Source organism: Pristiophorus japonicus, chromosome 14 (assembly GCF_044704955.1).
Source record: "Pristiophorus japonicus isolate sPriJap1 chromosome 14, sPriJap1.hap1, whole genome shotgun sequence".
NCBI lineage: Eukaryota > Metazoa > Chordata > Chondrichthyes > Pristiophoridae > Pristiophorus > Pristiophorus japonicus.
In genome coordinates this window covers 50,774,388-50,797,952 of record NC_091990.1, presented here as the reverse complement: position 1 = coordinate 50,797,952, position 23,565 = coordinate 50,774,388, and positions in this window count along the sequence as shown.

Below are 23,565 nucleotides of genomic sequence, written 5' to 3'. Positions count from 1 at the left end.
TTGCCCGAGACGTACTGCCCGAGACGTACTGCCCGAGACACGCTGCCCGAGATATGCGCACCAAGATACACTGACCAAGACACACTGCCCGAGACACACTGCCCGAGACGTACTGCCCGAGACACGCTGCCCGAGACACGCTGCCCGAAACACACTGCCCGAGACACACTGCCCGAGACGTACTGCCCGAGACACATTGCCCGAGACATTCTGCCCGAGACACACTGTCCGAGACACACTGCCCGAGACGTACTGCCCGAGACACGCTGCCCGAGACACATTGCCCGAGACGTACTGCCCGAGACGTACTGCCCGAGACACGCTGCCCGAGATATGCGCACCAAGACACACTGCCCAAGACACACTGCCCGAGACACACTGCCCGAGACGTACTGCCCGAGACACGCTGCCCGAGACACGCTGCCCGAAACACACTGCCCGAGACACACTGCCCGAGACGTACTGCCCGAGACACATTGCCCGAGACATTCTGCCTGAGACACACTGCCCGAGACACACTGCCCGAGACGTACTGCCCGAGACGTACTGCCCGAGACACACTGCCCGAGACACACTGCCTGAGACACACTGCCCGAGACGTACTGCCCGAGACACATTGCCCGAGACGCACTGCCCGAGACACACTGCCCGAGACGCACTTCCCGAGACACGCTGCCCGAGACACACTGCGCGAGTCAGTCTGCCCGAGACACACTGCCCGAGACACATTGCCCGAGACACACTGCCCGAGACACACTGCCCGAGATACACTGCCCGAGACACACTGCCCGAGACGCACTGCCCGAGACGCACTGCCCGAGACGTACTGCCCGAGACACGCTGCCCGAGACACGCTGCCCGAGACACGCTGCCCGAGACACACTGCCCGAGACGCGCTGCGCGAGTCAGTCTGCCCGAGACACACTGCCCGAGACACACTGCCCGAGACACACTACCCGAGATACGCTGCCCGAGACACACTGCCCGAGACACATTGCCCGAGACGTGCTGCCCAAGACACACTGCCCGAGACACGCTGCCCGAGACACACTGCCCGAGACACACTACCCGAGACACACTGCCCGAGATACACTGCCCGAGACACGCTGCCCGAGACACGCTGCCCGAGATATGCGCCCCAAGACGCACTGCCCGAGACACACTGCCCGAGACACACTGCCCGAGACGTACTGCCCGAGACACGCTGCCCGAGACACATTGCCCGAGACGTACTGCCCGAGACGTACTGCCCGAGACACGCTGCCCGAGATATGCGCACCAAGACACACTGCCCAAGACACACTGCCCGAGACACACTGCCCGAGACGTACTGCCCGAGACACGCTGCCCGAGACACGCTGCCCGAAACACACTGCCCGAGACACACTGCCCGAGACGTACTGCCCGAGACACATTGCCCGAGACATTCTGCCCGAGACACACTGCCCGAGACACACTGCCCGAGACGTACTGCCCGAGACACACTGCCCGAGACACATTGCCCGAGACGTACTGCCCGAGACGTACTGCCCGAGACACGCTGCACGAGATATGCGCACCAAGACACACTGCCCAAGACACACTGCCCGAGACACACTGCCCGAGACGTACTGCCCGAGACACGCTGCCCGAGACACGCTGCCCGAAACACACTGCCCGAGACACACTGCCCGAGACGTACTGCCCGAGACACATTGCCCAAGACACTCTGCCCGAGACACACTGCCCGAGACACACTGCCCGAGACGTACTGCCCGAGACGTACTGCCCGAGACACACTGCCCGAGACACACTGCCCGAGACACACTGCCCGAGACGTACTGCCCGAGACACATTGCCCGAGACGCACTGCCCGAGACGCACTGCCCGAGACGCACTTCCCGAGACACGCTGCCCGAGACACGCTGCCCGAGACACACTGCCCGAGACACACTGCCCGAGACACACTGCGCGAGTCAGTCTGCCCGAGACACACTGCCCGAGACACACTGCCCGAGACACACTGCCCGAGATACACTGCCCGAGACGCACTGCCCGAGACGTACTGCCCGAGACACGCTGCCCGAGACACGCTGCCCGAGACACGCTGCCCGAGACGCACTGCGCGAGTCAGTTTGCCCGAGACACACTGCCCGAGACACACTGCCCGAGACACACTGCCCGAGATACACTGCCCGAGACACACTGCCCGAGACACATTGCCCGAGACGTGCTGCCCAAGACACACTGCCCGAGACACGCTGCCCGAGACACACTGCCCGAGACACACTGCCCGAGACACACTGCCTGAGACACGCTGCCCGAGACACGCTGCCCGAGACACGCTGCACGAGACGTACTGCCCGAGACACGCTGCCCGAGACACATTGCCCGAGACGTACTGCCCGAGACGTACTGCCCGAGACACGCTGCCCGAGATATGCGCCCCAAGACGCACTGCCCGAGACACACTGCCCGAGACACACTGCCCGAGACGTACTGCCCGAGACACGCTGCCCGAGACACATTGCCCGAGACGTACTGCCCGAGACGTACTGCCCGAGACACACTGCCCGAGACACGCTGCCCGAAACACACTGCCCGAGACACACTGCCCGAGACGTACTGCCCGAGACACATTGCCCGAGACACTCTGCCCGAGACACACTGCCCGAGACACACTGCCCGAGACGTACTGCCCGAGACGAACTGCCCGAGACACACTGCCCGAGACACACTGCCCGAGACGTACTGCCCGAGACACGCTGCCCGAGACACGCTGCCCGAAACACATTGCCCGAGACACACTGCCCGAGACGTACTGCCCGAGACACACTACCCGAGACACACTGCCCGAGATACACTGCCCGAGACACGCTGCCCGAGACACGCTGCCCGAGATATGCGCCCCAAGACGCACTGCCCGAGACACACTGCCCGAGACACACTGCCCGAGACGTACTGCCCGAGACACGCTGCCCGAGACACATTGCCCGAGACGTACTGCCCGAGACGTACTGCCCGAGACACGCTGCCCGAGATATGCGCACCAAGACACACTGCCCAAGACACACTGCCCGAGACACACTGCCCGAGACGTACTGCCCGAGACACGCTGCCCGAGACACGCTGCCCGAAACACACTGCCCGAGACACACTGCCCGAGACGTACTGCCCGAGACACATTGCCCGAGACATTCTGCCCGAGACACACTGCCCGAGACACACTGCCCGAGACGTACTGCCCGAGACACACTGCCCGAGACACATTGCCCGAGACGTACTGCCCGAGACGTACTGCCCGAGACACGCTGCACGAGATATGCGCACCAAGACACACTGCCCAAGACACACTGCCCGAGACACACTGCCCGAGACGTACTGCCCGAGACACGCTGCCCGAGACACGCTGCCCGAAACACACTGCCCGAGACACACTGCCCGAGACGTACTGCCCGAGACACATTGCCCGAGACATTCTGCCCGAGACACACTGCCCGAGACACACTGCCCGAGACGTACTGCCCGAGACGAACTGCCCGAGACACACTGCCCGAGACACACTGCCCGAGACGTACTGCCCGAGACACGCTGCCCGAGACACGCTGCCCGAAACACACTGCCCGAGACACACTGCCCGAGACGTACTGCCCGAGACACATTGCCCGAGACATTCTGCCCGAGACACACTGCCCGAGACACACTGCCCGAGACGTACTGCCCGAGACACACTGCCCGAGACACACTGCCCGAGACGTACTGCCCGAGACACATTGCCCGAGACGCACTGCCCGAGACACACTGCCCGAGACGCACTGCCCGAGACACGCTGCCCGAGACACACTGCCCGAGACACGCTGCCCGAGACACGCTGCCCGAGACACACTGCCCGAGACATACTGCGCGAGTCAGTCTGCCCGAGACACACTGCCCGAGACACACTGCCCGAGACATACTGCCCGAGACACACTGCCCGAGATACACTGCCCGAGACACACTGCCCGAGACACACTGCCCGAGACGTGCTGCCCAAGACACACTGCCCGAGACACACTGCCCGAGACACAATGCCCGAGGTACACTGCCCGAGACACACTGCGTGAGACCAGCCCGAGATACACTGCCCGAGACACACTGCCCGACACACGCTGCGCAAGACGTACTGCCTGAGACACACTGCCCGAGACGTGCTGCCCAAGACACACTGCCCGAGACACACTGCCCGAGACACACTGCGCAAGACGTACTGCCTGAGACACTCTGCCCGAGATACACTGCCCGAGACCCACTGCCCGAGACACACTGCTTGAGAAACATTTCCCGAGACACACTGCCCGAGACACACTGCCCGAGTCAGTCTGCCCGAGACACATTGCCCGAGACACACTGCCCGAGACGTACTGCCCGAGACACACTGCCCGAGACACACTGCCCGAGACGTACTGCCCGAGACGCACTGCCCGAGACACACTGCCCGAGACACATTGCCCGAGACGTACTGCCCGAGACGTACTGCCCGAGACGTACTGCCCGAGACACACTGCCCGAGACACACTGCCCGAGACACACTGCCCGAGACGTACTGCCCGAGACACATTGCCCGAGACGCACTGCCCGAGACGCACTGCCCGAGACGTACTGCCCGAGACACGCTGCCCGAGACACGCTGCCCGAGACACGCTGCCCGAGACGCACTGCGCGAGTCAGTCTGCCCGAGACACACTGCCCGAGACACACTGCCCGAAACACACTGCCCGAGATACACTGCCCGAGACACACTGCCCGAGACACATTGCCCGAGACGTGCTGCCCAAGACACACTGCCCGAGACACGCTGCCCGAGACACACTGCCCGAGACACACTACCCGAGACACACTGCCCGAGACACACTGCCCGAGACACGCTGCCCGAGACACGCAGCCCGAGACACGCTGCCCGAGACGTACTGCCCGAGACACGCTGCCCGAGATATGCGCCCCAAGATGCACTGCCCGAGACACACTGCCCGAGACACACTGCCCGAGACGTACTGCCCGAGACACGCTGCCCGAGACACATTGCCCGTGACGTACTGCCCGAGACGTACTGCCCGAGACACGCTGCCCGAGATATGCGCACCAAGACACACTGCCCAAGACACACTGCCCGAGACACACTGCCCGAGACGTACTGCCCGAGACACGCTGCCCGAGACACGCTGCCCGAGACACGCTGCCCGAAACACACTGCCCGAGACACACTGCCCGAGACGTACTGCCCGAGACACATTGCCCGAGACATTCTGCCCGAGACACACTGCCCGAGACACATTGCCCGAGACACACTGCCCGAGACACACTGCCCGAGTCACACTGCCCGAGACGTACTGCCCGAGACACATTGCCCGAGACGCGCTGCCCGAGACACGCTGCCCGAGACACACTGCCCGAGACGCACTGCGCGAGTCAGTCTGCCCGAGACACACTGCCCGAGACACACTGCCCGAGACACACTGCCCGAGATACACTGCCCGAGACACACTGCCCGAGACACATTGCCCGAGACGTGCTGCCCGAGACACACTGCCCGAGACACGCTGCCCGAGACACGCTGCCCGAGACGTACTGCCCGAGACGTACTGCCCGAGACGTACTGCCCGAGACACACTGCCCGAGACACACTGCCCGAGACACACTGCCCGAGACGTACTGCCCGAGACACATTGCCCGAGACGCACTGCCCGAGACGCACTGCCCGAGACGTACTGCCCGAGACACGCTGCCCGAGACACGCTGCCCGAGACGTACTGCCCGAGACACACTGCTTGAGAAACATTTCCCGAGACACACTGCCCGAGACACACTGCCCGAGTCAGTCTGCCCGAGACACATTGCCCGAGACACACTGCCCGAGACGTACTGCCCGAGACACACTGCCCGAGACACACTGCCCGAGACGTACTGCCCGAGACGCACTGCCCGAGACACACTGCCCGAGACACATTGCCCGAGACGTACTGCCCGAGACGTACTGCCCGAGACACACTGCCCGAGACACACTGCCCGAGACACACTGCCCGAGACGTACTGCCCGAGACACATTGCCCGAGACGCACTGCCCGAGACGCACTGCCCGAGACGTACTGCCCGAGACACGCTGCCCGAGACACGCTGCCCGAGACACGCTGCCCGAGACGCACTGCGCGAGTCAGTCTGCCCGAGACACACTGCCCGAGACACACTGCCCGAAACACACTGCCCGAGATACACTGCCCGAGACACACTGCCCGAGACACATTGCCCGAGACGTGCTGCCCAAGACACACTGCCCGAGACACGCTGCCCGAGACACACTGCCCGAGACACACTACCCGAGACACACTGCCCGAGACACACTGCCCGAGACACGCTGCCCGAGACACGCTGCCCGAGACGTACTGCCCGAGACACGCTGCCCGAGATATGCGCCCCAAGATGCACTGCCCGAGACACACTGCCCGAGACACACTGCCCGAGACGTACTGCCCGAGACACGCTGCCCGAGACACATTGCCCGTGACGTACTGCCCGAGACGTACTGCCCGAGACACGCTGCCCGAGATATGCGCACCAAGACACACTGCCCAAGACACACTGCCCGAGACACACTGCCCGAGACGTACTGCCCGAGACACGCTGCCCGAGACACGCTGCCCGAGACACGCTGCCCGAAACACACTGCCCGAGACACACTGCCCGAGACGTACTGCCCGAGACACATTGCCCGAGACATTCTGCCCGAGACACACTGCCCGAGACACATTGCCCGAGACACACTGCCCGAGACACACTGCCCGAGTCACACTGCCCGAGACGTACTGCCCGAGACACATTGCCCGAGACGCACTGCCCGAGACGCGCTGCCCGAGACACGCTGCCCGAGACACACTGCCCGAGACGCACTGCGCGAGTCAGTCTGCCCGAGACACACTGCCCGAGACACACTGCCCGAGACACACTGCCCGAGATACACTGCCCGAGACACACTGCCCGAGACACATTGCCCGAGACGTGCTGCCCGAGACACACTGCCCGAGACACGCTGCCCGAGACACGCTGCCCGAGACGTACTGCCCGAGACACGCTGCCCGAGGCACATTGCCCGAGACGTACTGCCCGAGACGTACTGCCCGAGACACGCTGCCCGAGATATGCGCCCCAAGACGCACTGCCCGAGACACACTGCCCGAGACACACTGCCCGAGACGTACTGCCCGAGACACGCTGCCCGAGACGTACTGCCCGATACGTACTGCCCGAGACACGCTGCCCGAGATATGCGCCCCAAGACGCACTGCCCGAGACACACTGCCCGAGACGTACTGCCCGAGACACACTGCCCGAGACACACTGCCCGTGACGTACTGCCCGAGACACATTGCCCGAGACATTCTGCCCGAGACACACTGCCCGAGACACACTGCCCGAGACGTACTGCCCGAGACACACTGCCCGAGACACACTGCCCGAGACACACTGCCCGAGACGTACTGCCCGAGACACATTGCCCGAGACGCACTGCCCGAGACACACTGCCTGAGACGCACTGCCCGAGACACGCTGCCCGAGACACACTGCCCGAGACACGCTGCCCGAGACACGCTGCCCGAGACACACTGCCCGAGACATACTGCGCGAGTCAGTCTGCCCGAGACACACTGCCCGAGACACACTGCCCGAGACATACTGCCCGAGACACACTGCCCGAGATACACTGCCCGAGACACACTGCCCGAGACACACTGCCCGAGATACACTGCCCGAGACACACTGCGTGAGACCAGCCCGAGATACACTGCCCGAGACACACTGCCCGACACACGCTGCGCAAGACGTACTGCCTGAGACACACTGCCCGAGACGTGCTGCCCAAGACACACTGCCCGAGACACACTGCCCGAGACACACTGCGCAAGACGTACTGCCCGAGACACTCTGCCCGAGATACACTGCCCGAGACCCACTGCCCGAGACACACTGCTTGAGAAACATTTCCCGAGACACACTGCCCGAGACACACTGCCCGAGTCAGTCTGCCCGAGACACATTGCCCGAGACACACTGCCTGAGACGTACTGCCCGAGACACACTGCCCGAGACACACTGCCCGAGACGTACTGCCCGAGACGCACTGCCCGAGACACACTGCCCGAGACACATTGCCCGAGACGTACTGCCCGAGACGTACTGCCCGAGACACACTGCCCGAGACGTACTGCCCGAGACACACTGCCCGAGACACACTGCCCGAGACACACTGCCCGAGACGTACTGCCCGAGACACATTGCCCGAGACGCACTGCCCGAGACGCACTGCCCGAGACGTACTGCCCGAGACACGCTGCCCGAGACACGCTGCCCGAGACACGCTGCCCGAGACGCACTGCGCGAGTCAGTCTGCCCGAGACACACTGCCCGAGACACACTGCCCGAGACACATTGCCCGAGACGTGCTGCCCAAGACACACTGCCCGAGACACGCTGCCCGAGACACACTGCCCGAGACACACTACCCGAGACACACTGCCCGAGACACACTGCCCGAGATACACTGCCCGAGACACGCTGCCCGAGACACGCAGCCCGAGACACGCTGCCCGAGACGTACTGCCCGAGACACGCTGCCCGAGACACATTGCCCGAGACGTACTGCCCGAGACGTACTGCCCGAGACACGCTGCCCGAGATATGCGCCCCAAGATGCACTGCCCGAGACACACTGCCCGAGACACACTGCCCGAGACGTACTGCCCGATACACGCTGCCCGAGACACATTGCCCGAGACGTACTGCCCGAGACGTACTGCCCGAGACACGCTGCCCGAGATATGCGCACCAAGACACACTGCCCAAGACACACTGCCCGAGACACACTGCCCGAGACGCACTGCCCGAGACACGCTGCCCGAGACACGCTGCCCGAGACACGCTGCCCGAAACACACTGCCCGAGACACACTGCCCGAGACGTACTGCCCGAGACACATTGCCCGAGACATTCTGCCCGAGACACACTGCCCGAGACACATTGCCCGAGACACACTGCCCGAGACACACTGCCCGAGTCACACTGCCCGAGACGTACTGCCCGAGACACATTGCCCGAGACGCACTGCCCGAGACGCGCTGCCCGAGACACGCTGCCCGAGACACACTGCCCGAGACGCACTGCGCGAGTCAGTCTGCCCGAGACACACTGCCCGAGACACACTGCCCGAGACACACTGCCCGAGACACACTGCCCGAGACACACTGCCCGAGAGGTACTGCCCGAGACACATTGCCCGAGACATTCTGCCCGAGACACACTGCCCGAGACACACTGCCCGAGACACACTGCCCGAGACGTACTGCCCAAGACACGCTGCCCGAGACACGCTGCCCGAAACACACTGCCCGAGACACACTGCCCGTGACGTACTGCCCGAGACACATTGCCCGAGACATTCTGCCCGAGACACACTGCCCGAGACACACTGCCCGAGACGTACTGCCCGAGACACACTGCCCGAGACACACTGCCCGAGACACACTGCCCGAGACGTACTGCCCGAGACACATTGCCCGAGACGCACTGCCCGAGACACACTGCCTGAGACTCACTGCCCGAGACACGCTGCCCGAGACACACTGCCCGAGACACGCTGCCCGAGACACGCTGCCCGAGACACACTGCCCGAGACATACTGCGCGAGTCAGTCTGCCCGAGACACACTGCCCGAGACACACTGCCCGAGACATACTGCCCGAGACACACTGCCCGAGATACACTGCCCGAGACACACTGCCCGAGACACACTGCCCGAGACGTGCTGCCCAAGACACACTGCCCGAGACACACTGCCCGAGACACACTGCCCGAGATACACTGCCCGAGACACACTGCGTGAGACCAGCCCGAGATACACTGCCCGAGACACACTGCCCGACACACGCTGCGCAAGACGTACTGCCTGAGACACACTGCCCGAGACGTGCTGCCCAAGACACACTGCCCGAGACACACTACCCGAGACACACTGCGCAAGACGTACTGCCCGAGACACTCTGCCCGAGATACACTGCCCGAGACCCACTGCCCGAGACACACTGCTTGAGAAACATTTCCCGAGACACACTGCCCGAGACACACTGCCCGAGTCAGTCTGCCCGAGACACATTGCCCGAGACACACTGCCCGAGACGTACTGCCCGAGACACACTGCCCGAGACACACTGCCCGAGACGTACTGCCCGAGACGCACTGCCCGAGACACACTGCCCGAGACACATTGCCCGAGACGTACTGCCCGAGACGTACTGCCCGAGACACACTGCCCGAGACGTACTGCCCGAGACACACTGCCCGAGACACACTGCCCGAGACACACTGCCCGAGACGTACTGCCCGAGACACATTGCCCGAGACGCACTGCCCGAGACGCACTGCCCGAGACGTACTGCCCGAGACACGCTGCCCGAGACACGCTGCCCGAGACACGCTGCCCGAGACGCACTGCGCGAGTCAGTCTGCCCGAGACACACTGCCCGAGACACACTGCCCGAGACACATTGCCCGAGACGTGCTGCCCAAGACACACTGCCCGAGACACGCTGCCCGAGACACACTGCCCGAGACACACTACCCGAGACACACTGCCCGAGACACACTGCCCGAGACGTACTGCCCGAGACACATTGCCCGAGACGCACTGCCCGAGACGCACTGCCCGAGACGCACTTCCCGAGACACGCTGCCCGAGACACACTGCCCGAGACACGCTGCCCGAGACACACTGCCTGAGACACACTGCCCGAGACACACTGCGCGAGTCAGTCTGCCCGAGACACACTGCCCGAGACACACTGCCCGAGACACACTGCCCGAGATACACTGCCCGAGACACACTGCCCGAGACGCACTGCCCGAGACGCACTGCCCGAGACGTACTGCCCGAGACACACTGCCCGAGACACGCTGCCCGAGACACGCTGCCCGAGACACACTGCCCGAGACGCACTGCGCGAGTCAGTTTGCCCGAGACACACTGCCCGAGACACACTGCCCGAGACACACTGCCCGAGATACACTGCCCGAGACACACTGCCCGAGACACATTGCCCGAGACGTGCTGCCCAAGACACACTGCCCGAGACACGCTGCCCGAGACACACTGCCCGAGACACACTGCCCGAGACACACTGCCTGAGACACGCTGCCCGAGACACGCTGCCCGAGACACGCTGCACGAGACGTACTGCCCGAGACACGCTGCCCGAGACACATTGCCCGAGACGTACTGCCCGAGACGTACTGCCCGAGACACGCTGCCCGAGATATGCGCCCCAAGACGCACTGCCCGAGACACACTGCCCGAGACACACTGCCCGAGACGTACTACCCGAGACACGCTGCCCGAGACACATTGCCCGAGACGTACTGCCCGAGACGTACTGCCCGAGACACGCTGCCCGAGACACGCTGCCCGAAACACACTGCCCGAGACACACTGCCCGAGACGTACTGCCCGAGACACATTGCCCGAGACACTCTGCCCGAGACACACTGCCCGAGCAACACTGCCCGAGACGTACTGCCCGAGACACATTGCCCGAGACATTCTGCCCGAGACACACTGCCCGAGACACACTGCCCGAGACGTACTGCCCGAGACACACTGCCCGAGACACACTGCCCGAGACGTACTGCCCGAGACACATTGCCCGAGACGCACTGCCCGAGACACACTGCCTGAGACGCACTGCCCGAGACGAACTGCCCGAGACACACTGCCCGAGACACACTGCCCGAGACGTACTGCCCGAGACACGCTGCCCGAGACACGCTGCCCGAAACACACTGCCCGAGACACACTGCCCGAGACGTACTGCCCGAGACACATTGCCCGAGACATTCTGCCCGAGACACACTGCCCGAGACACACTGCCCGAGACGTACTGCCCGAGACACACTGCCCGAGACACACTGCCCGAGACGTACTGCCCGAGACACATTGCCCGAGACGCACTGCCCGAGACGCACTGCCCGAGACGTACTGCCCGAGACACGCTGCCCGAGACACGCTGCCCGAGACACGCTGCCCGAGACGCACTGCGCGAGTCAGTCTGCCCGAGACACACTGCCCGAGACACACTGCCCGAGACACATTGCCCGAGACGTGCTGCCCAAGACACACTGCCCGAGACACGCTGCCCGAGACACACTGCCCGAGACACACTACCCGAGACACACTGCCCGAGACACACTGCCCGAGATACACTGCCCGAGACACGCTGCCCGAGACACGCAGCCCGAGACACGCTGCCCGAGACGTACTGCCCGAGACACGCTGCCCGAGACACATTGCCCGAGACGTACTGCCCGAGACGTACTGCCCGAGACACGCTGCCCGAGATATGCGCCCCAAGATGCACTGCCCGAGACACACTGCCCGAGACACACTGCCCGAGACGTACTGCCCGATACACGCTGCCCGAGACACATTGCCCGAGACGTACTGCCCGAGACGTACTGCCCGAGACACGCTGCCCGAGATATGCGCACCAAGACACACTGCCCAAGACACACTGCCCGAGACACACTGCCCGAGACGTACTGCCCGAGACACGCTGCCCGAGACACGCTGCCCGAGACACGCTGCCCGAAACACACTGCCCGAGACACACTGCCCGAGACGTACTGCCCGAGACACGCTGCCCGAGACACGCTGCCCGAAACACACTGCCCGAGACACACTGCCCGAGACGTTCTGCCCGAGACACATTGCCCGAGACATTCTGCCCGAGACACACTGCCCGAGACACACTGCCCGAGACGTACTGCCCGAGACACACTGCCCGAGACACATTGCCCGAGACGTACTGCCCGAGACGTACTGCCCGAGACACGCTGCACGAGATATGCGCACCAAGACACACTGCCCAAGACACACTGCCCGAGACACACTGCCCGAGACGTACTGCCCGAGACACGCTGCCCGAGACACGCTGCCCGAAACACACTGCCCGAGACACACTGCCCGAGACGTACTGCCCGAGACACATTGCCCGAGACACTCTGCCCGAGACACACTGCCCGAGACACACTGCCCGAGACGTACTGCCCGAGACGTACTGCCCGAGACACACTGCCCGAGACACACTGCCCGAGACACACTGCCCGAGACGTACTGCCCGAGACACATTGCCCGAGACGCACTGCCCGAGACGCACTGCCCGAGACGCACTTCCCGAGACACGCTGCCCGAGACACACTGCCCGAGACACGCTGCCCGAGACACACTGCCTGAGACACACTGCCCGAGACACACTGCGCGAGTCAGTCTGCCCGAGACACACTGCCCGAGACACACTGCCCGAGACACACTGCCCGAGATACACTGCCCGAGACACACTGCCCGAGACGCACTGCCCGAGACGCACTGCCCGAGACGTACTGCCCGAGACACGCTGCCCGAGACACGCTGCCCGAGACACGCTGCCCGAGACACACTGCCCGAGACGCACTGCGCGAGTCAGTTTGCCCGAGACACACTGCCCGAGACACACTGCCCGAGACACACTGCCCGAGATACACTGCCCGAGACACACTGCCCGAGACACATTGCCCGAGACGTGCTGCCCGAGACACACTGCCCGAGACACGCTGCCCGAGACACACTGCCCGAGACACACTGCCCGAGACACACTGCCTGAGACACGCTGCCCGAGACACGCTGCCCGAGACACGCTGCACGAGACGTACTGCCCGAGACACGCTGCCCGAGACACATTGCCCGAGACGTACTGCCCGAGACGTACTGCCCGAGACACGCTGCCCGAGATATGCGCCCCAAGACGCACTGCCCGAGACACACTGCCCGAGACACACTGCCCGAGACGTACTGCCCGAGACACGCTGCCCGAGACACATTGCCCGAGACGTACTGCCCGAGACGTACTGCCCGAGACACGCTGCCCGAGACACGCTGCCCGAAACACACTGCCCGAGACACACTGCCCGAGACGTACTGCCCGAGACACATTGCCCGAGACACTCTGCCCGAGACACACTGCCCGAGACACACTGCCCGAGACGTACTGCCCGAGACACATTGCCCGAGACATTCTGCCCGAGACACACTGCCCGAGACACACTGCCCGAGACGTACTGCCCGAGACACACTGCCCGAGACACACTGCCCGAGACGTACTGCCCGAGACACATTGCCCGAGACGCACTGCCCGAGACACACTGCCCGAGACGCACTGCCCGAGACGAACTGCCCGAGACACACTGCCCGAGACACACTGCCCGAGACGTACTGCCCGAGACACGCTGCCCGAGACACGCTGCCCGAAACACACTGCCCGAGACACACTGCCCGAGACGTACTGCCCGAGACACATTGCCCGAGACATTCTGCCCGAGACACACTGCCCGAGACACACTGCCCGAGACGTACTGCCCGAGACACACTGCCCGAGACACACTGCCCGAGACGTACTGCCCGAGACACATTGCCCGAGACGCACTGCCCGAGACACACTGCCCGAGACGCACTGCCCGAGACACGCTGCCCGAGACACACTGCCCGAGACACGCTGCCCGAGACACGCTGCCCGAGACACACTGCCCGAGACATACTGCGCGAGTCAGTCTGCCCGAGACACACTGCCCGAGACACACTGCCCGAGACATACTGCCCGAGACACACTGCCCGAGATACACTGCCCGAGACACACTGCCCGAGACACACTGCCCGAGACGTGCTGCCCAAGACACACTGCCCGAGACACACTGCCCGAGACACACTGCCCGAGGTACACTGCCCGAGACACACTGCGTGAGACCAGCCCGAGATACACTGTGCGAGACACACTGCCCGACACACGCTGCGCAAGACGTACTGCCTGAGACACACTGCCCGAGACGTGCTGCCCAAGACACACTGCCCGAGACACACTGCCCGAGACACACTGCGCAAGACGTACTGCCTGAGACACTCTGCCCGAGATACACTGCCCGAGACCCACTGCCCGAGACACACTGCTTGAGAAACATTTCCCGAGACACACTGCCCGAGACACACTGCCCGAGTCAGTCTGCCCGAGACACATTGCCCGAGACACACTGCCCGAGACGTACTGCCCGAGACACACTGCCCGAGACACACTGCCCGAGACGTACTGCCCGAGACGCACTGCCCGAGACACACTGCCCGAGACACATTGCCCGAGACGTACTGCCCGAGACGTACTGCCCGAGACGTACTGCCCGAGACACACTGCCCGAGACACACTGCCCGAGACACACTGCCCGAGACGTACTGCCCGAGACACATTGCCCGAGACGCACTGCCCGAGACGCACTGCCCGAGACGTACTGCCCGAGACACGCTGCCCGAGACACGCTGCCCGAGACACACTGCCCGAGACACATTGCCCGAGACGTACTGCCCGAGACACGCTGCCCGAGACACGCTGCCCGAGACACGCTGCCCGAGACGCACTGCGCGAGTCAGTCTGCCCGAGACACACTGCCCGAGACACACTGCCCGAAACACACTGCCCGAGATACACTGCCCGAGACACACTGCCCGAGACACATTGCCCGAGACGTGCTGCCCAAGACACACTGCCCGAGACACGCTGCCCGAGACACACTGCCCGAGACACACTACCCGAGACACACTGCCCGAGACACACTGCCCGAGACACGCTGCCCGAGACACGCAGCCCGAGACACGCTGCCCGAGACGTACTGCCCGAGACACGCTGCCCGAGATATGCGCCCCAAGATGCACTGCCCGAGACACACTGCCCGAGACACACTGCCCGAGACGTACTGCCCGAGACACGCTGCCCGAGACACATTGCCCGTGACGTACTGCCCGAGACGTACTGCCCGAGACACGCTGCCCGAGATATGCGCACCAAGTCACACTGCCCAAGACACACTGCCCGAGACACACTGCCCGAGACGTACTGCCCGAGACACGCTGCCCGAGACACGCTGCCCGAGACACGCTGCCCGAAACACACTGCCCGAGACACACTGCCCGAGACGTACTGCCCGAGACACATTGCCCGAGACATTCTGCCCGAGACACACTGCCCGAGACACATTGCCCGAGACACACTGCCCGAGACACACTGCCCGAGTCACACTGCCCGAGACGTACTGCCCGAGACACATTGCCCGAGACGCACTGCCCGAGACGCGCTGCCCGAGACACGCTGCCCGAGACACACTGCCCGAGACGCACTGCGCGAGTCAGTCTGCCCGAGACACACTGCCCGAGACACACTGCCCGAGACACACTGCCCGAGATACACTGCCCGAGACACACTGCCCGAGACACATTGCCCGAGACGTGCTGCCCGAGACACACTGCCCGAGACACGCTGCCCGAGACACGCTGCCCGAGACGTACTGCCCGAGACACGCTGCCCGAGGCACATTGCCCGAGACGTACTGCCCGAGACGTACTGCCCGAGACACGCTGCCCGAGATATGCGCCCCAAGACGCACTGCCCGAGACACACTGCCCGAGACACACTGCCCGAGACGTACTGCCCGAGACACGCTGCCCGAGACGTACTGCCCGATACGTACTGCCCGAGACACGCTGCCCGAGATATGCGCACCAAGACACACTGCCCAAGACACACTGCCCGAGACACACTGACCGAGACGTACTGCCCGAGACACGCTGCCCGAGACACGCTGCCCGAAACACACTGCCCGAGACACACTGCCCGTGACGTACTGCCCGAGACACATTGCCCGAGACATTCTGCCCGAGACACACTGCCCGAGACACACTGCCCGAGACACACTGCCCGAGACGTACTGCCCGAGACACACTGCCCGAGACACACTGCCCGAGACGCACTGCCCGAGACACGCTGCCCGAGACACACTGCCCGAGACACGCTGCCCGAGACACGCTGCCCGAGACACACTGCCCGAGACATACTGCGCGAGTCAGTCTGCCCGAGACACACTGCCCGAGACACACTGCCCGAGACATACTGCCCGAGACACACTGCCCGAGATACACTGCCCGAGACACACTGCCCGAGACACACTGCCCGAGGTACACTGCCCGAGACACACTGCGTGAGACCAGCCCGAGATACACTGTCCGAGACACACTGCCCGACACACGCTGCGCAAGACGTACTGCCTTTGACACACTGCCCGAGACGTGCTGCCCAAGACACACTGCCCGAGACACACTGCCCGAGACACACTGCGCAAGACGTACTGCCTGAGACACTCTGCCCGAGATACACTGCCCGAGACCCACTGCCCGAGACACACTGCTTGAGAAACATTTCCCGAGACACACTGCCCGAGACACACTGCCCGAGTCAGTCTGCCCGAGACACATTGCCCGAGACACACTGCCCGAGACGTACTGCCCGAGACACACTGCCCGAGACACACTGCCCGAGACGTACTGCCCGAGACGCACTGCCCGAGACACACTGCCCGAGACACATTGCCCGAGACGTACTGCCCGAGACGTACTGCCCGAGACGTACTGCCCGAGACACACTGCCCGAGACACACTGCCCGAGACACACTGCCCGAGACGTACTGCCCGAGACACATTGCCCGAGACGCACTGCCCGAGACGCACTGCCCGAGACGTACTGCCCGAGACACGCTGCCCGAGACACGCTGCCCGAGACACGCTGCCCGAGACGCACTGCGCGAGTCAGTCTGCCCGAGACACACTGCCCGAGACACACTGCCCGAAACACACTGCCCGAGATACACTGCCCGAGACACACTGCCCGAGACACATTGCCCGAGACGTGCTGCCCAAGACACACTGCCCGAGACACGCTGCCCGAGACACACTGCCCGAGACACACTACCCGAGACACACTGCCCGAGACACACTGCCCGAGACACGCTGCCCGAGACACGCAGCCCGAGACACGCTGCCCGAGACGTACTGCCCGAGACACGCTGCCCGAGATATGCGCCCCAAGATGCACTGCCCGAGACACACTGCCCGAGACACACTGCCCGAGACGTACTGCCCGAGACACGCTGCCCGAGACACATTGCCCGTGACGTACTGCCCGAGACGTACTGCCCGAGACACGCTGCCCGAGATATGCGCACCAAGACACACTGCCCAAGACACACTGCCCGAGACACACTGCCCGAGACGTACTGCCCGAGACACGCTGCCCGAGACACGCTGCCCGAGACACGCTGCCCGAAACACACTGCCCGAGACACACTGCCCGAGACGTACTGCCCGAGACACATTGCCCGAGACATTCTGCCCGAGACACACTGCCCGAGACACATTGCCCGAGACACACTGCCCGAGACACACTGCCCGAGTCACACTGCCCGAGACGTACTGCCCGAGACACATTGCCCGAGACGCACTGCCCGAGACGCGCTGCCCGAGACACGCTGCCCGAGACACACTGCCCGAGACGCACTGCGCGAGTCAGTCTGCCCGAGACACACTGCCCGAGACACACTGCCCAAGACACACTGCCCGAGATACACTGCCCGAGACACACTGCCCGAGACACATTGCCCGAGACGTGCTGCCCGAGACACACTGCCCGAGACACGCTGCCCGAGACACGCTGCCCGAGACGTACTGCCCGAGACACGCTGCCCGAGGCACATTGCCCGAGACGTACTGCCCGAGACGTACTGCCCGAGACACGCTGCCCGAGATATGCGCCCCAAGACGCACTGCCCGAGACACACTGCCCGAGACACACTGCCCGAGACGTACTGCCCGAGACACGCTGCCCGAGACGTACTGCCCGATACGTACTGCCCGAGACACGCTGCCCGAGATATGCGCACCAAGACACACTGCCCAAGACACACTGCCCGAGACACACTGACCGAGACGTACTGCCCGAGACACGCTGCCCGAGACACGCTGCCCGAAACACACTGCCCGAGACACACTGCCCGTGACGTACTGCCCGAGACACATTGCCCGAGACATTCTGCCCGAGACACACTGCCCGAGACACACTGCCCGAGACGTACTGCCCGAGACACACTGCCCGAGACACACTGCCCGAGACACACTGCCCGAGACGTACTGCCCGAGACACACTGCCCGAGACACACTGCCCGAGACGCACTGCCCGAGACACGCTGCCCGAGACACACTGCCCGAGACACGCTGCCCGAGACACGCTGCCCGAGACACACTGCCCGAGACATACTGCGCGAGTCAGTCTGCCCGAGACACACTGCCCGAGACACACTGCCCGAGACATACTGCCCGAGACACACTGCCCGAGATACACTGCCCGAGACACACTGCCCGAGACATACTGCGCGAGTCAGTCTGCCCGAGACACACTGCCCGAGACACACTGCCCGAGACATACTGCCCGAGACACACTGCCCGAGATACACTGCCCGAGACACACTGCCCGAGACACACTGCCCGAGACGTGCTGCCCAAGACACACTGCCCGAGACACACTGCCCGAGACACACTGCCCGAGGTACACTGCCCGAGACACACTGCGTGAGACCAGCCCGAGATACACTGTCCGAGACACACTGCCCGACACACGCTGCGCAAGACGTACTGCCTGAGACACACTGCCCGAGACGTGCTGCCCAAGACACACTGCCCGAGACACACTGCCCGAGACACACTGCGCAAGACGTACTGCCTGAGACACTCTGCCCGAGATACACTGCCCGAGACCCACTGCCCGAGACACACTGCTTGAGAAACATTTCCCGAGACACACTGCCCGAGACACACTGCCCGAGTCAGTCTGCCCGAGACACATTGCCCGAGACACACTGCCCGAGACGTACTGCCCGAGACACACTGCCCGAGACACACTGCCCGAGACGTACTGCCCGAGACGCACTGCCCGAGACACACTGCCCGAGACACATTGCCCGAGACGTACTGCCCGAGACGTACTGCCCGAGACGTACTGCCCGAGACACACTGCCCGAGACACACTGCCCGAGACACACTGCCCGAGACGTACTGCCCGAGACACATTGCCCGAGACGCACTGCCCGAGACGCACTGCCCGAGACGTACTGCCCGAGACACGCTGCCCGAGACACGCTGCCCGAGACACGCTGCCCGAGACGCACTGCGCGAGTCAGTCTGCCCGAGACACACTGCCCGAGACACACTGCCCGAAACACACTGCCCGAGATACACTGCCCGAGACACACTGCCCGAGACACATTGCCCGAGACGTGCTGCCCAAGACACACTGCCCGAGACACGCTGCCCGAGACACACTGCCCGAGACACACTACCCGAGACACACTGCCCGAGACACACTGCCCGAGACACGCTGCCCGAGACACGCAGCCCGAGACACGCTGCCCGAGACGTACTGCCCGAGACACGCTGCCCGAGATATGCGCCCCAAGATGCACTGCCCGAGACACACTGCCCGAGACACACTGCCCGAGACGTACTGCCCGAGACACGCTGCCCGAGACACATTGCCCGTGACGTACTGCCCGAGACGTACTGCCCGAGACACGCTGCCCGAGATATGCGCACCAAGACACACTGCCCAAGACACACTGCCCGAGACACACTGCCCGAGACGTACTGCCCGAGACACGCTGCCCGAGACACGCTGCCCGAGACACGCTGCCCGAAACACACTGCCCGAGACACACTGCCCGAGACGTACTGCCCGAGACACATTGCCCGAGACATTCTGCCCGAGACACACTGCCCGAGACACATTGCCCGAGACACACTGCCCGAGACACACTGCCCGAGTCACACTGCCCGAGACGTACTGCCCGAGACACATTGCCCGAGACGCACTGCCCGAGACGCGCTGCCCGAGACACGCTGCCCGAGACACACTGCCCGAGACGCACTGCGCGAGTCAGTCTGCCCGAGACACACTGCCCGAGACACACTGCCCGAGACACACTGCCCGAGATACACTGCCCGAGACACACTGCCCGAGACACATTGCCCGAGACGTGCTGCCCGAGACACACTGCCCGAGACACGCTGCCCGAGACACGCTGCCCGAGACGTACTGCCCGAGACACGCTGCCCGAGGCACATTGCCCGAGACGTACTGCCCGAGACGTACTGCCCGAGACACGCTGCCCGAGATATGCGCCCCAAGACGCACTGCCCGAGACACACTGCCCGAGACACACTGCCCGAGACGTACTGCCCGAGACACGCTGCCCGAGACGTACTGCCCGATACGTACTGCCCGAGACACGCTGCCCGAGATATGCGCACCAAGACACACTGCCCAAGACACACTGCCCGAGACACACTGACCGAGACGTACTGCCCGAGACACGCTGCCCGAGACACGCTGACCGAAACACACTGCCCGAGACACACTGCCCGTGACGTACTGCCCGAGACACATTGCCCGAGACATTCTGCCCGAGACACACTGCCCGAGACACACTGCCCGAGACGTACTGCCCGAGACACACTGCCCGAGACACACTGCCCGAGACACACTGCCCGAGACGTACTGCCCGAGACACACTGCCCGAGACACACTGCCCGAGACGCACTGCCCGAGACACGCTGCCCGAGACACGCTGCCCGAGACACACTGCCCGAGACATACTGCGCGAGTCAGTCTGCCCGAGACACACTGCCCGAGACACACTGCCCGAGACATACTGCCCGAGACACACTGCCCGAGATACACTGCCCGAGACACACTGCCCGAGACACACTGCCCGAGACGTGCTGCCCAAGACACACTGCCCGAGACACACTGCCCGAGACACACTGCCCGAGATACACTGCCCGAGACACACTGCGTGAGACCAGCCCGAGATACACTGCCCGAGACACACTGCCCGACACACGCTGCGCAAGACGTACTGCCTGAGACACACTGCCCGAGACGTGCTGCCCAAGACACACTGCCCGAGACACACTGCCCGAGACACACTGCGCAAGACGTACTGCCCGAGACACTCTGCCCGAGATACACTGCCCGAGACCCACTGCCCGAGACACACTGCTTGAGAAACATTTCCCGAGACACACTGCCCGAGACACACTGCCCGAGTCAGTCTGCCCGAGACACATTGCCCGAGACACACTGCCCGAGACGTACTGCCCGAGACACACTGCCCGAGACACACTGCCCGAGACGTACTGCCCGAGACGCACTGCCCGAGACACACTGCCCGAGACACATTGCCCGAGACGTACTGCCCGAGACGTACTGCCCGAGACACACTGCCCGAGACGTACTGCCCGAGACACACTGCCCGAGACACACTGCCCGAGACACACTGCCCGAGACGTACTGCCCGAGACACATTGCCCGAGACGCACTGCCCGAGACGCACTGCCCGAGACGTACTGCCCGAGACACGCTGCCTGAGACACGCTGCCCGAGACACGCTGCCCGAGACGCACTGCGCGAGTCAGTCTGCCCGAGACACACTGCCCGAGACACACTGCCCGAGACACATTGCCCGAGACGTGCTGCCCAAGACACACTGCCCGAGACGTACTGCCCGAGACACGCTGCCCGAGACACATTGCCCGAGACGTACTGCCCGAGACGTACTGCCCGAGACACGCTGCCCGAGATATGCGCCCCAAGATGCACTGCCCGAGACACACTGCCCGAGACACACTGCCCGAGACGTACTGCCCGATACACGCTGCCCGAGACACATTGCCCGAGACGTACTGCCCGAGACGTACTGCCCGAGACACGCTGCCCGAGATATGCGCACCAAGACACACTGCCCAAGACACACTGCCCGAGACACACTGCCCGAGACGTACTGCCCGAGACACGCTGCCCGAGACACGCTGCCCGAGACACGCTGCCCGAAACACACTGCCCGAGACACACTGCCCGAGACGTACTGCCCGAGACACATTGCCCGAGACATTCTGCCCGAGACACACTGCCCGAGACACATTGCCCGAGACACACTGCCCGAGACACACTGCCCGAGTCACACTGCCCGAGACGTACTGCCCGAGACACATTGCCCGAGACGCACTGCCCGAGACACGCTGCCCGAGACACACTGCCCGAGACGCACTGCGCGAGTCAGTCTGCCCGAGACACACTGCCCGAGACACACTGCCCGAGACACACTGCCCGAGATACACTGCCCGAGACACATTGCCCGAGACGTGCTGCCCGAGACACACTGCCCGAGACACACTGCCCGAGACACGCTGCCCGAGACACATTGCCCGAGACGTGCTGCCCGAGACACACTGCCCGAGACACGCTGCCCGAGACACGCTGCCCGAGACACACTGCCCGAGACGTACTGCCCGAGACACGCTGCCCGAGGCACATTGCCCGAGACGTACTGCCCGAGACGTACTGCCCGAGACACGCTGCCCGAGATATGCGCCCCAAGACGCACTGCCCGAGACACACTGCCCGAGACACACTGCCCGAGACGTACTGCCCGAGACACGCTGCCCGAGACGTACTGCCCGATACGTACTGCCCGAGACACGCTGCCCGAGATATGCGCACCAAGACACACTGCCCAAGACACACTGCCCGAGACACACTGCCCGAGACGTACTGCCCGAGA